Genomic DNA, 14,382 nt, shown 5'->3' on the forward strand with positions numbered 1-14,382 from the left:
TGAAAATAATCTAGCAAAAACCATTTACAATAAATCGTAATACATTTATTTAAAAATTAAAAATTTTATTTTTTCTCATTAAAATGTCTAATAAACCAACTAAATATTTATTGCACTCCTAAATATATCCCACTAACAAAGTGAAGATAAATCTTCAAAAATTAAAAAGCCGTCTACTTTTTTTTTAATTGTTTATTGAACTCCTAAATATATCCCACTAGCAAAGTGAAGATAAATCTTCAAAAATTAAAAAGCCGTCTACTTTTTTTTTTTTAATTAGTCCACATGGAAAATATATGTCTCTATTTGTTTTAACCAAAATACTATGTTTCATGGCACATAGTTATTCTAACCGCTTTACCCATTCAAAACTCAAAAAATGGCTATTTTGACATAGGTTAATTACTTAGAATACACCAAAAATAAAAAAAAATAAGGGTCAAACAAGTACAAATATAATAATGGATTGGTTTGTTGGGATACTAACCCTTAGGGTGGTCGGAGTGGAAGCAGGAGCAAGGGCACCAACTAAGTTTGCTCCGATGTGGCACTCGGGTACTAACAGGAACACCAACCAATTTCTCGGTACCCAAAAATGGGAATCCAGACGGGTTCTAAAACTAGATTTGGGTTTGACGCAAATAAGGAACATCGTTTCGTCCATCTTAGGACGAACGACAACTATTGTTTCCATCCTTATAAAATCCTAGATATAATTTTAGAGAAAATGACAAATGTGTATAAGCCCATTAACCACATTTCAAAAAATAACAAAAATTTAGCTCAGTCACCAAAATAGTCATCAATTTTATAGATCATATCTTCAAAAGTATATGCCATTTTTGAAATGATATGATGTCATTTGAGAAACGGCGATGTAACAAATAAAACAATGTCATATCGATAGGGAAGAATTTTATAATAAAAAGTGTAAACACCATATGCAAAAGTGCTAATTTTATCAACGAAAATATGAGAAAAAAAATATTTTTTTGTGTTAAAAATATTTATAGAGCATTTTCACAACAAAGGAAAGCTTCTAACATAGAAAAGTAAAAATAAAATGTTATTAATAAAGTAAAAAAATATTTTTTTGTGTTAAAAATATTTATAGAGCATTTTCACAACAAAAGAAAGCTTCTAACATAGAAAAGTAAAAATAAAATGTTTTTAATAAAGTACAAAACAAAAACATTTTTTTTATTTTTTATTTATTTATTTATTTTTTTTGTGTTAAAAAACTATAAAGATCATTTTCATAGATAAAACTTTAAATTTTACAAATGACATCTATGAATTTTTCATTAAAAAAGAAATCTTTTTGGTTGCCATATCACCATTTCTAATATAATGTAATTTCATTAATAACATGTAATCTTATAGATGCTATTTACGAAATTGATGATTATTTTGATAAGTTAACTAATTTTTTATTATTTATTAGAAAATGATTAATAAGATTTGACATATTTATCTTTTTCAATTTTTTTAAAATCCTTGGATTTCTAAATTCTTTCTTTTCCTATCAAACAAACATTTATAACATTTTAATTTTGAATCCAATTAAATTCATGTAAATGCATCAAACTAAAGACTCCTTAAATGGGAATGTAATTCAAAGTGTGAAACTTTCGTAGTTCCTACCCCAACTTTCTTTTCTTTTCAATGTTCCCTCTTCATATCATGCATTTTTTTTTTCAAACCTGATCGTATCACTATATCAAATACAAGAGGAAAATGTAACTGTGAGAATTTTCCCATAAAATCTTCTTTCATTAAACAATATATATATATATATATATATATATATATATATATATATATATATATATATATATATATATATATATATATATATATATATATATAGGTAAAAGTTCAAATGAGAACTTCTAAAGGTTAAGAACCTAAGAACCTCTAAAAAAACATCACTTCATATTTCTAACATAAGCATCGGACATTTTTTTCACCTGACTTCAAACATATCTTCATCTTTATTTCTTCCTTCATCAGGAAACATCCACTATTTCCGCCGTCCTTACCACCGACGACTTGCTTTGGCGACTTTGTTGCCACCACCATCGTTGTTGAGGACAACCCAACGTCCATCTCCCCCCTCCTTCGTCGCTACCCTACTATCTACAGCTCCATTCTCTGTAGTGATTCCAGAAATGAAGAAATAGGGGGCTAACACCACCATTGGTGACTGCAACACCACCGATGACTGCTGCTATCTTCTTTCACACCTGATCTGGTCAAATTTGATGTAGATTTGAGTATTTTGGTGCTACTTCACAAAGGTTTTTGTTACTATTTCATCATTTTGTCGTTAGATCCACATCAGATTTGTTCTCATATCGTTGATGTTGTCGTCGGAGCATCACAACTCACAAATCACAATCATCATGGAAACATACAGGTGTTAATCTACTATTTGAACTCGTTTTTTTATTTGTTAGTTCCTCACCAACGAAAATCTTAGTTGGATCTATACCAGATCTGTTTCTCTTCAACTCAGCTTCATATGTTTTTCTCTGATCTATTGTTAAACACAACCAGATCGTTATTAGATCTAATATGTTTGTGCATTTTCATGTTAGATATGGTGTTTGTGTGTGTGGTCTATTTCATGGTGGTCGGCAGCGCTTCCACCACTGCATCAGACCTGGTCTCCAATTATGGTGTTTACATGAAATGCCTCAATGAAATTAGGTTAATTATTAAGTTGTGAATTCAGTTGTGAATGTGAATGCTACTAGTGAAGTTTTTTTTTTTTTAGAATTTAAACAGTAAATATGGTAAATTAAGCTATAAATGAGTATATAAACTGTTAATTTAATGTCGCCTTATATATCTAGTAAGATCTGATGTTTAATGGTGATTATGGATTTGATGTATATGGTGCACACAAAGTTGTTAAGCCGTGAATGTGTTTTTTATGTATTAATTTGTGAATATGTAAGTTATAAAGCTATGAATATGTATTTTTTGATGCACTAAAGTGTGAATTAGTGTCTAAAATATTAAATTAAGCTATGAACTAGTGTCTCAAATGTTGAATTAAACTGTGAATTTGTGTGGTGCACACAATGTATCTGATGAATATTGTATATTAATCTATGAATTGTGTATTTATTATATTAACATATAAATATAAGTTTTAATTTGAAAATATGGTTGTAAATATAATTTTTTTTGTCTTAAATTGTGAATTTTTTAAACTGTGAATTAGAGTCTAGAAATACTCTATTAAATTGTGAATCTATGTGGTGCATTCTCTAAATGAGACTCATAAACTATTTAAATTGTAAATAAAATTCTTGAAATGTAAGTTTTAAGTTGAAAATATTTTTGTAAATATATATTTTTTGTGTACTAAACTGTAAATTTTTTAAATTAAATTGTGATTTTTGTGTATTAAATGTGAAGTTACTGTATTAAGCTGTAAATTGACTATCTTAAGCTGTAAATTTGCTATGAATTTGATGTTTGATTCTGAAATATGAGATGAAAGAAGCAATATACACAAATCTAGTCTTCCCCAATTTTGAATAAAATACATAAAATTTGAACTATAAATATTATGTAAGATAAACTTAAAAAAACACTAACATCCAAATATCAAGGTATAAATATAAGTTTTAAGTTAAAAATATGGTTGTGAATATATAATTTTTGTGTATTAAATTGTGAATTTATTGTATTAAATATGAATTGATTGTATTTAAGCTGCAAATTGACTGTATTAAGCTATGAATTAATTATATTAACTTTGAATTATTATTATTATTATTATTATTATTATTATTATTATTATTATTATTATTATTATTAATTTTATGTTTGCTTCTAAACAATGAGATGAAATAAACATTATACACATATATGTTTTTCTCTAATTTTTGAATAAAGTACATAATATTTAAACAATGAATACTCTGTAAATTAAACTTTGAAAAAAAATATTAGCCTCCATATGCATATATAAATATAAGTGTTCTGTTGAGAATACGGATGTGAATGAAAATTTTTTGTTTATTAAAATGTAAAATTATTGTATTAAGCTGTAAAATTTTGTATATTAAATTGTAAGTTGACTGTATTAAACTGTGAATTTACTGTATTGAGTTGTGAATTTTTATAAATTTTATGTTAAAATATGAATTTTGTATGTATCAATGTTTGTATTAATTTTCTTGTGAATATATTTATTATTTGTGTTGTATAAATATGTAAGAATGTAATGGTTTTTATTGTTTTGCATTAAAATCAAAATGAGTGAATATTAAACTGTGAATGTAGTATTTAACTTGTCAATGAATAATTGTATATGCAGATATGATTTAGAAGGAATTATGGTTGCAACGGTGGCACAAATGGTTGTTGGCGACATGTGGTAGTTGGTGGTGGTGGTAAAATTTGGGTTTGACTTTTCTGAATCTTTGAATTAGTGTAAAATGTATTGTATTAAGTTGTGAATTTTGTTTATTAAACTACAATGGACTATATTAAATTGTGTATTATCTACATATTCTCTGTTAAAATAGTAATGAAAATATTAGATTATAAAAATTATGATTTTTCAATTTTCTCACCAAATAGGACAAAAAAAATCAGGATTTTTACATATTTAATAAGTATTCACATGTTTAATAACTATGAATTTGGGGTTCTTACGGTTCTTAACTTTTTTTGGTTCTCATTTGAACCACTCCATATATATATATATATATATATATATATATATATATATATATATATATATATATGGGCCGACAATAAGCAAGGCCACGTATGGGCTACATAACTAATTATAAAATACATATAATATTATGCAAATATGCTAACAGCCCCCGCAGATTGAACTAGGGTACCGTCACGAACGTTCAAGCTGACCTGTGGAGCCGATAGTCGAAGCGGTGTGTAGTTCAACGATCTTTTCAGACTGAGAGGTGAATTTTTCTCACTGTTCTTGCGGATCGAAGGCACTAATTCCGACCCATTTGATTATGTATCCTGGTATAGAGGATGTTGATATGCTATAGTGATATGTTAGATCTGTGTCCTGATATATAGGATGTTGCTATGCGGTAATGATCTGTAGATCTGCATGTTTGTCTGTTAAATGGTTATATGTTATCTGTTATGTATATGTTGACATGTTATGTTTTGGGTTGAGACTTTACTGCTATGTGCATAAGCTAACAGACCGGGGGTAATCTATTCTGATGGGTGCGGACCCGAGGGTATTCTAGTCCGATGACTGAGTGGACCCGTTGCATATTGGCATTCCAGTTCGATGACTGATTGGCCCGGGTATAATCCATCCTAATGGTTGTGGACCCAAGGGGCTTACAGTCTGATGACTGATTGGACCCATCATGCAATGTTTGTATATGTTATGGTGTGTGGTGGTACTTTGGGGGAACTCACTAAGCTTTGGCTTAGTGTTTCAGTTTATTATTTCAGGTACTTTAGATGACTGTGGCAAAACGAAGGCTTGGTCACACACATTCTTTGGATTTTATGTTATTTTGATTTTGGGATACTCTGATTATTGATTGTAGGTAAAGTCCACTGAATGCCACCACTATGACAAGGTTGCATTACCATGTTAGCATGAGATAGAAGATGAACATAGGGGTAAGATCGACTTTTTGAGTTTATTTTTTGTTATTTCCATTGTAGATTTTAACCCTTTCTTTTCTCTCCATACCCACTTCTTAGCACCACTAACTCCTCTCACTTGTTCATCATTTTTTCTTTTCTTTTATGCAAAGATCTGGAGGTCAGAATCAACAGGAGAAGCAGTGGCCTCGAAAAGAAAAGAGGGGGTGCATTCTAGGATCAAAAGATGATATTTATTTCCTTGCTTCTCAGAGGAAAAAAATATTCTTTTCTTTTTTAATCTATTGTCTATCAAAAGGCAATAATTTTTCCTTTTTCCTTGCTTCCAGTAACAAGACATGCCAGCTATGGGAGACTTCTATAAGTTTTATATATGGGTGAGAATTAGGACTAAATAAAACCATATGCATATGGTTGTTTCTAAGGAAAATAGAGGATCTATTTATCTTTATTTTAACAGGGGAGTTTCAAAATATTTATTATTTTTCATTTAATTTTCACCAAATAGAATCTCTAACATGATGAATGTTTTCAGGTTTGTCGTGTGGACCACCAAGAGTCTTGGTTCATCTTCATGGATGTATATATTCTTTGCTTCCAGTACAGCTCATGCTTTTTACTAATACACACCCGTTTAATAGTGTCAAATGTATATTTTGCGTATGTATATATGTGAATGTTTGTGTTGGAGTATGCATGTAATTGTTTGTATGTCTATGTATGTATTTGACTATATTTGTACGCATGACTATGTGGTTGTGACCTATTGGCCTATGTGTGTGATCTGATTTGGGTGTTCCTTATTAAGCTTTGGTTGAAAATTATTGCTATTAGGCCACTTGATTTTAAATTAATGTTTTGCTGAGTTGCTTCCATTTCCAATCAATGGGCTCTCAAGACCATCATACATTATATTTCTTATTTTTCCTTTTTACTATATTTACACGCAAATTGTATAGAGGAAAGTGTTTGTGAGTTTGAAAGCTTATTGAAATTGAGTTTGTCTTGTATTTTTTTATTGGTAAAATCAAGAATGTATAAAGTTGTATGCACTTTTTTAAAGTATGATGTGCTTTTAGTCAATATTTAAATTAAACATGTATATTTAATACTGGATAGCAGTTATGTTCTTGTATATGGAAACCTTTCCATATTTTTTTCCATAATTTTCCCAGATAACACCAGTGTTTGCTTGAAGCCATGAATGAAGTAATGACCACGAGTTGACGTTTTAACCAAAAACAAACGGCTAATTCTTCATTGTAGTGAAAAATTGGCCATTTAAAATACGGCATTCAAGCATTCATTTATGATGCTATTTTAGGTGTCTAACTTTTAACTCCAGTAAAAATTATGAGTTTGCTTATTACTAATGTTCGACAATGGAACAAAACGACGTCATTCACTTATTTTCTTGCGTTTAAACAACTTTTATCATATTATTATATTGCACGCAATACGTGTTAGGTTTTGTTGTGAAACCTTAATGTTTTTAAAAAACACAAAGAAAACCTTATTTTGGCTACCAAACCGAAACTGCTTAACTTGAACCCGAATAACTGAATTCAATGTTAGCCTTCAAAAAACACTTTTATAAACCATATGACATTCATGTAATCAATCACTCTAAAATCTTTTTGGAGATAATAAAAAAATATTTGACAACGTCAATGGTCCAAAATAGCAATTAAAAGAAAAACTATGGAATTCCCTAAATTTTATAACCGCTTTTGAAGGACAAATGTTTGTTGTACCCAACCAATTTGATCCAGATCACTCCTGGGTTTTTTTGGTGCCAGCCACCACACGATACGTTCATAATCTAAGAGATTCATTATCTACAACAAGCATACACAAAAACATATGTATACTCAACTAATCATCCAAAGTTGAAAAAGCAATGCCTATTTCTACAATACAAAAAAGAATGAGTTCATACCTCCTCTTGTATTTTTGAGTCCCCGATTCCGTGGCTGCCATAACCCGTGAAAACAAGGATATACCCTACGACTGTAAACTATATTGATTAGAAGACAATCGAAATAAATGGTGAAATAGATATGGTGATGGAGCTACATACTTACTCTGATACCAGATTGTTGAACACGACTCTTTGTGTGAGAAACAACAATACTTTTATTAAGACACTTAACAAGAACTTACACTTTGTGAGACTATACTAGAAGAGTCTAGAATACTCTAGAACGACATGGAAGAGCTTGGAAGGTTATGGATCATTCTAGAAGACACTGGAGCAACCTAGACCTCTCCAAAACATGGTAGAACATTCTAGAAACACATGGAAGCTTATAGGGTATGTTAGATAGTTCTAGAGCTATCTAGTAAGTAGTAAGTGTGTTGTAGTATCTAGAAGCTTCCTAAGAGGTCTATAAATAGGTGGGGAGCTCATTTGCTCCAAACCATCAAAGAAAGTCTCAAAGAAAGCAAAGTGTGTAGTAGTCTCACAAAGTGTAAGTTCTTGTTAAGTGTCTTAATAAAAGTATTGTTGTTTCCCACACAAAGAGTCGTGTTCAACAATCTGGTATCAAAGTAAGGTTTCTTGATAGTGAGAACGAGTGATTCTCGTTGTGTCGTGAGTATTTTGTGACTCTGCAAGTTTAGTTTCAAAACTAGCTTGTTTGGTATTACCGAGGTACTGCCAACACGATAGGTGATCTCCAAGTCGTCGGAGGAATCAAGAAACTCAACAACAACTACTAAACGTGGGAAACATGTATGAAGTCCTACTTACAAGGACAAGATCTATGGGAGGTCATTGGTGGAAGCGAAACTACGCAACCAGAGGAAGATGTTAATGGCACTTTGTGCAAATGGAAAATCAAAGTAGGCAAAACAATGTTTGCCTTGAAGACCACATTCGAAGAAGAGATATTGGAGCATATTCGGGATGAGAACACACCGAAAGAAGCTTGGGACACGTTCGTGACGCTTTTCTCAAAGAAGAATGATAAGAGACTAAAACTTTTGGAGAACGAGCTATTATTAATCTCACAACGTGACATGACGATTGCTTAATATTTCCACAAGGTCAAGTCGATATGTCGGGAGATTACAAAACTAGATCCGCAATCTGTCATTGTAGAAGCTCGAATGAAGAAGATCATCATCCATGGATTGAGGCCGGAATATAGAAGCTTCATTACTGCTATACAAGGATCGCCCGTTCAACCATCACTTGTAGAGTTTGAGAATTTGTTGGCCAGCCAAGAAGCTATGACTAAGCAAATGGGAGACATCACGCTAAAGAGTGAAGAGGAAGCACTCTACACAAGCAAAACTCAGAGGAATTTCAAGCTACCTTCTAAAGAGGATACAAAAATGATGACAAAGGGAAGAGTCAACAAGGAACCTCACAACCATGGAGATCTCAAAAGACCGACAATAAGAGTTCTCGGGGGAGGAAGTTCGAAGGCAACTGCAACAATTATGGAAAGTGGGGACACATGTCTAAGGATTGTTAGTCAAAGAAAAAGTATGTGGAAAGCAATATCGTGACTTCCAAAAAGGAAATAGAGGATAAATGGGATGCTGAGGCATTATGTGTCATAGAAGAAAACGAGTTGGCACTCATTGCAATGATGGGAGAGCGTATTAACTATGAGAATAACTGTATCATTGATTCAGGATGCTCCAATCACATGACTGGTGATCAGAACAAACTACAAGATGTGAAGAAGTACAAAGGGAGTCGCATGGTACTTACAGTTAACAATGCACAACTTCCAATTGCTCAGATCGGAAAAACAACAATCTTGACTGGTAATAAATCTGACATGGTGTCACTACATAATGGCTATCACGTGCCAGGTATGAAGAAGAACTTGTTGTCGGTATCGCAACTAACATCGTCAGGCAACTACGTCTTGTTTGGCCCACAAGATGTGAAGGTCTATCGAGATCTTAAAATATCAGAAAAGTCAACAATGGAAGGACGGAGAGTGGAGTCCGTCTATGTGCTCTCCGCAGAGTCTGCCTATGTAGACACGACTCATAACAACGAGACAACAGATCCATGGAATGCACGGCTGGGACATGTTGGTTATCACAAGTTAAAGGTAATAATGGAGAAATACATGCTTAAAGGCTTACCTCAAATTGAAGTCAAAACAAATGTCGTCTTTGCTGGATGCCAGTATGGTAAAGCTCATCAATCACCATACAAGGAGTCAAATTTTAGAGCAAGGAAACCATTAGAGTTAATTCACTCGGATGTGTTCGGTTTAATCAAGCAGAAATCAGTTAGCGGGATGCGGTACATGGTGACGTTCATTGATGATTATTCAAGATATGTGTGGGTTTTCTTCATGAAAGAAAAATCTGAAACATTCTCAAAGTTTCTAGCATTCAAGACAACGGTCGAAGGAGAGGTGAGAAAGAAGATTCGGTGTCTACGCTCAGACAATGGAGGAGAATTCACCTCGGAAGAATTCAATCGTTATCTGCAAGAATGTGGTACGTCATCAATTCACATGTGCCAACACACCTCAACAAAATCGTGTAGCCAAGAGAAATAATCGATATCTTGCAGAAATTTGTCGAAGCATGCTACACGTGAAGAATATCCTAAGAAGATTTTGGGCTGAAGCATTGCGAACTACTGCTCATGTGATCAATAAACTTCCCCAACCAAGGTTAGGTTTCATCTCACCATTTGAGACACTATGGAACATGAAAACTACTATTATCTACTTCCGAGTATTTGGTTGCGTCTGCTACGTATTTGTACCTAGTCATTTACGTAGCAAGTTTGACAAGAAAGCAGTCATGTGTATATTTGTTGGATATGACAATCAAAGAAAAGGATGGAGGTGTTGTGATCCAACAAGTGGAAGATGATACACTTCAAGAGATGTAGTGTTCGATGAAGCATCCTCATGGTGGTCTTCAGAGAAGAAAGTATTACCAGACTCGGAAAATATTAAAGAAATTTTAAAACAAAAGATGGGGGAGTAAACTGCTCACATTTGGTCAAGTGTTGACACACCTGAAGATCCAAGTAACACTGATGTCACTGAGTAAGAAGTAACTCAAAAGAGTAACGCTGATGAAAGGGAGACGTTACCTCCATAAATTTGAAGGACGGAATGAATCCGAAAGCCTAATCCTAAATATGCTAATGCGGCCATTTTAGAAGACGGTGTTAAAGAGCCGGAGACATATAAAGAAGCAATTAAGAATAAATCTTGGCAGAAGGCAATGAAAGAAGAAGTTACAACCTTAAAGCAGAATCAAACGTGGGAACTGGTACTAAGACCAAGAGATATAAAACCCATTTCCTACAAGTGGGTTTATAAATTAAAGCAACGCCCATATGGATCAATTGAAAGATACAAGGCTCGTTTAGTGGATTGAGGGTTCTCACAACAATATGGACTAGACTATGATGAAACATTTAGTCCAGTGGCGAAGATAACTACTGTACGGGTGTTGCTAGCTCTTGCAGCTAGTAAAGACTAGAAATTATGGCAGACGGATGTGAAGAATGCTTTCTTGCATGGAGAATTAGACCGAGAGATCTACATGAACCAACCAAAGGGATTTGAGGATGCAGTTAGTTCCAATCATGTGTGCAAGCTGAGAAAAGCTCTTTACGGATTAAAGCAGGCACCAAGAGTCTGGTATGGTAAGATTGCTGAATTTCTTACCCGAAGTGGTTATTCAATTGCACATGCAAACTCAAGCATGTTCGTCAATGAAAAAGAAGGGAAGTTGTCAATTGTGTTGGTTTATGTGGATGACTTCATTATCATTGGGGATGACGAAAGAGAAATCGATCAAACAAGAGAAAATCTATCGGTGCGATTCCAAATGAAAGAGCTAGGGGATCTTAAACACTTCTTGGGGCTAAAAGTTGATCGCACAAAGGAAGGGTTATTCCTTTGCCAGCAAAAGTATACAAAAGATATACTTCAAAAGTTTGGCATGTCTGAATGTAAGCCAATATCAACACCAATAGAGCCAAATGCCAAGATATATGCTCATGAAGGAAAAGAGTTGGACGATGTAACAATGTATCAATAGCTAGTAGGTAGTCTTGTCTACCTAACTTTATCTTGGCCTGACATTGCCTATGCAGTTGTAGTTATGATTCGATACATGCAAAGTCCGAAGAAACCTCATTTGGATTCTTCCCGACGGATCTTGAGATATGTCAAAGGTACAATTGACTATGGTCTATTATATAAAAGAGGAGAAAACCACAAGTTGGTTGGATATTGTGATGTTGACTATGTAGGAGACCATGATACCCAAAGATCAACCACTGGGTATTTGTTCAAGCTCGGGTCGGGGCCAATATCATGGTGTAGTAAAAGACAACCAACCATATTATTGTCAACCACAGAAGCGGAGTACAAAGCAGCGGCCATAGCAGCTCAAGAAAGTACATGGTTGGTACTCCTAATGGAGGACTTACATCAACAAGTTGACTATGCGGTACCACTTCGCTACCAATTTGTAATTCGGCTGGCAGAAAATCTGGTATTTCTTGCTAGAACAAAGAATGTGGAAGTGCATTATCACTTTATTAAAGAGAAAGTCTTGACAGAAGAAATTGAGATGCGACAGATCAAAACCAATGACCAAATAGCAGAGTTGTTCACCAAAGGGATGAGTACTGGAAAATGTTTCGCTGTCAGCTGAACATGGTACGAAGAATAGGGGCTAGTGTTGAGGGGGAGTGTTAAAGATCATCACTAGCCCAATAGAACAAATATTACCTTGAAGACTTTAGCTTGTTCCAGAATGCTCTAGAAGATTCTAGACCATTATGGAAAATTATGGAAGACTCTGGAATATACCAAAAGAGTCTAGAATACTCTAGAACGACATGGAAGAGCCTGGAAGCTTATGCATCATTCTAGAAGACACTAGAGCAACCTAGACCTCTCCAAAACATGGTAGAACATTCTAGAAACACATGGAAGCTTATAGGGTATGTTAGATAGTTCTAGAGCTATCTAGTAAATAGTAAGTGTGTTATCTAGAAGCTTCCTAAGAGGCCTATAAATAGGTGTGGAGCTCATTTGATCCAAACCATCCAAGAAAGCAAAGTGTGTAGTAGTCTCACAAAGTGTAAGTTCTTCTTAAGTGACTTGAAAAGTATTGTTGTTTCCCACACAAAGAGTCGTGTTCAACAACTACCACACGCCACAACAAAGATGAGATGATATTGAAGCCTCGAAATTACTTTGGGAACATGCAAGTCATGTAAATTTATCACAAATGCATTTTCAGCTGGATAGTTACTACATACAATATGAAGATCAGTATCAATATCATTTTGTGTGTGTAGAGGTTATAGAGTGACAAACTTTTAAGTGAAAAGATCATTGCCTGCCAGCGCATGCTCTTCAAAAGACATTGACCTATACCATCTTGTCTGCATAAAAATTCAGAACGTGAATAATCAGATATTATACATTTCATATATAAATTAACATTCAATGTTAATGCACCATCATTTATGCCGATATTTGAATGGCCAACAAACATGCCAACCCCCCGAAGAGTATCAAAGGAGCGTACCCACAAAGAACCCGATTCATCCGACCATAATGTGGCTCATGGGACTCAAACCCATGAAACGAAAGAAAAGATGCTACTAGAGCTTAAAACCCAAAATAAACCTTCCATTCAAGAGAACCTTTAAACTCTCTTTCTCTTAGGAACATACCTGATTCCTCAGAGTGTTTTTTACAGCATGGTTTCCACTTGCATGTGCAGATTCTGCCAGAGTATAAAGATTCCTTGCCATTTGGCCAAGCTCGTTCGCATCATGCCAACGGGTCCTATAGTTAATATGGTTCATGTTTTCCTTTTTATTTCTTACAACCATCCACGGATTTTTGGGTCCTCTTGCTCCTGTAAGATTCATTTTCCTTTATCATTATGAGGTTCCTCATTCATTCCTTCTACTTCCTTTATCATAGTCTGTGAAGTGGAAGCTTCGTTGCCAGTAATAAATTGACTAAAAGTTAAACGCCTAGAGCCAAATAAAATTTTATTAAAACCAAAATCATCTGATAGTAATCCAAAATTCCAAATAATTTATGCAAAAATTAACTATATTAAATGCACATTTTTTACCACCTCCTAGATGCCATATCACTCTCATGGAGATAATTATCAGATGAGGAGCCCCCATTGGTTAACTGTTACAAGAGTTCATAGCGACAAGAATATATTAGATGACCGAAAACTTAAACCCATCCAACAATATTAATGAAATTGTAAAAAAATAATATATATATATATATATATATATATATATATATATATATATATATATGACAGTGAAATTTGTAATCATTCAATTATAATCGAACCAACTGTTCCCTAATTCATGAGTATTAGATCTAGAGTATCCTGTATTAGAACAATAACCACACGTTTATAGGTTCTGTTCATCAAGATCTTTGCTATATGTGTGATCAAGTAGAAAAAAACTTACTTGTATCCCGACAGTCGAGGTTGTAACATCCTCAATGGTGTTGTTTGAATTTGAGTCTTGATAAAGGGATGACTGTGAACTTACATCAGGTATCTTCATTGCTAATGGTGCCGGAAAATAATATTCATAGAGTCAAGATGACCAAAAAGACACATTAGAAGAAATTGACCACTTAATAAGTGAATGCCCACTGGAACCAATATAATCTTCCATGACTATTGAAACCTGTTTGCTTGCCAATTCCTTTCTAACAAAAGATCTATGAGTATTAAAAAAATAAT

The 14,382-nt window shown here is 33.6% G+C and overlaps 1 pseudogene; it reads left to right on the forward strand.

Annotated features, from left to right (window-relative positions):
• The first annotated feature begins 11,745 nt into the window (after positions 1 to 11,745).
• Positions 11,746 to 12,291, forward strand: LOC145098000 (secreted RxLR effector protein 161 pseudogene; annotated as a pseudogene).
• Positions 12,292 to 14,382: the final 2,091 nt, after the last annotated feature.

This window comes from Lactuca serriola, chromosome 4 (genome assembly GCF_051521515.1).
Source record: "Lactuca serriola cultivar US96UC23 chromosome 4, Lser_US96UC23_V15, whole genome shotgun sequence".
NCBI lineage: Eukaryota > Viridiplantae > Streptophyta > Magnoliopsida > Asterales > Asteraceae > Lactuca > Lactuca serriola.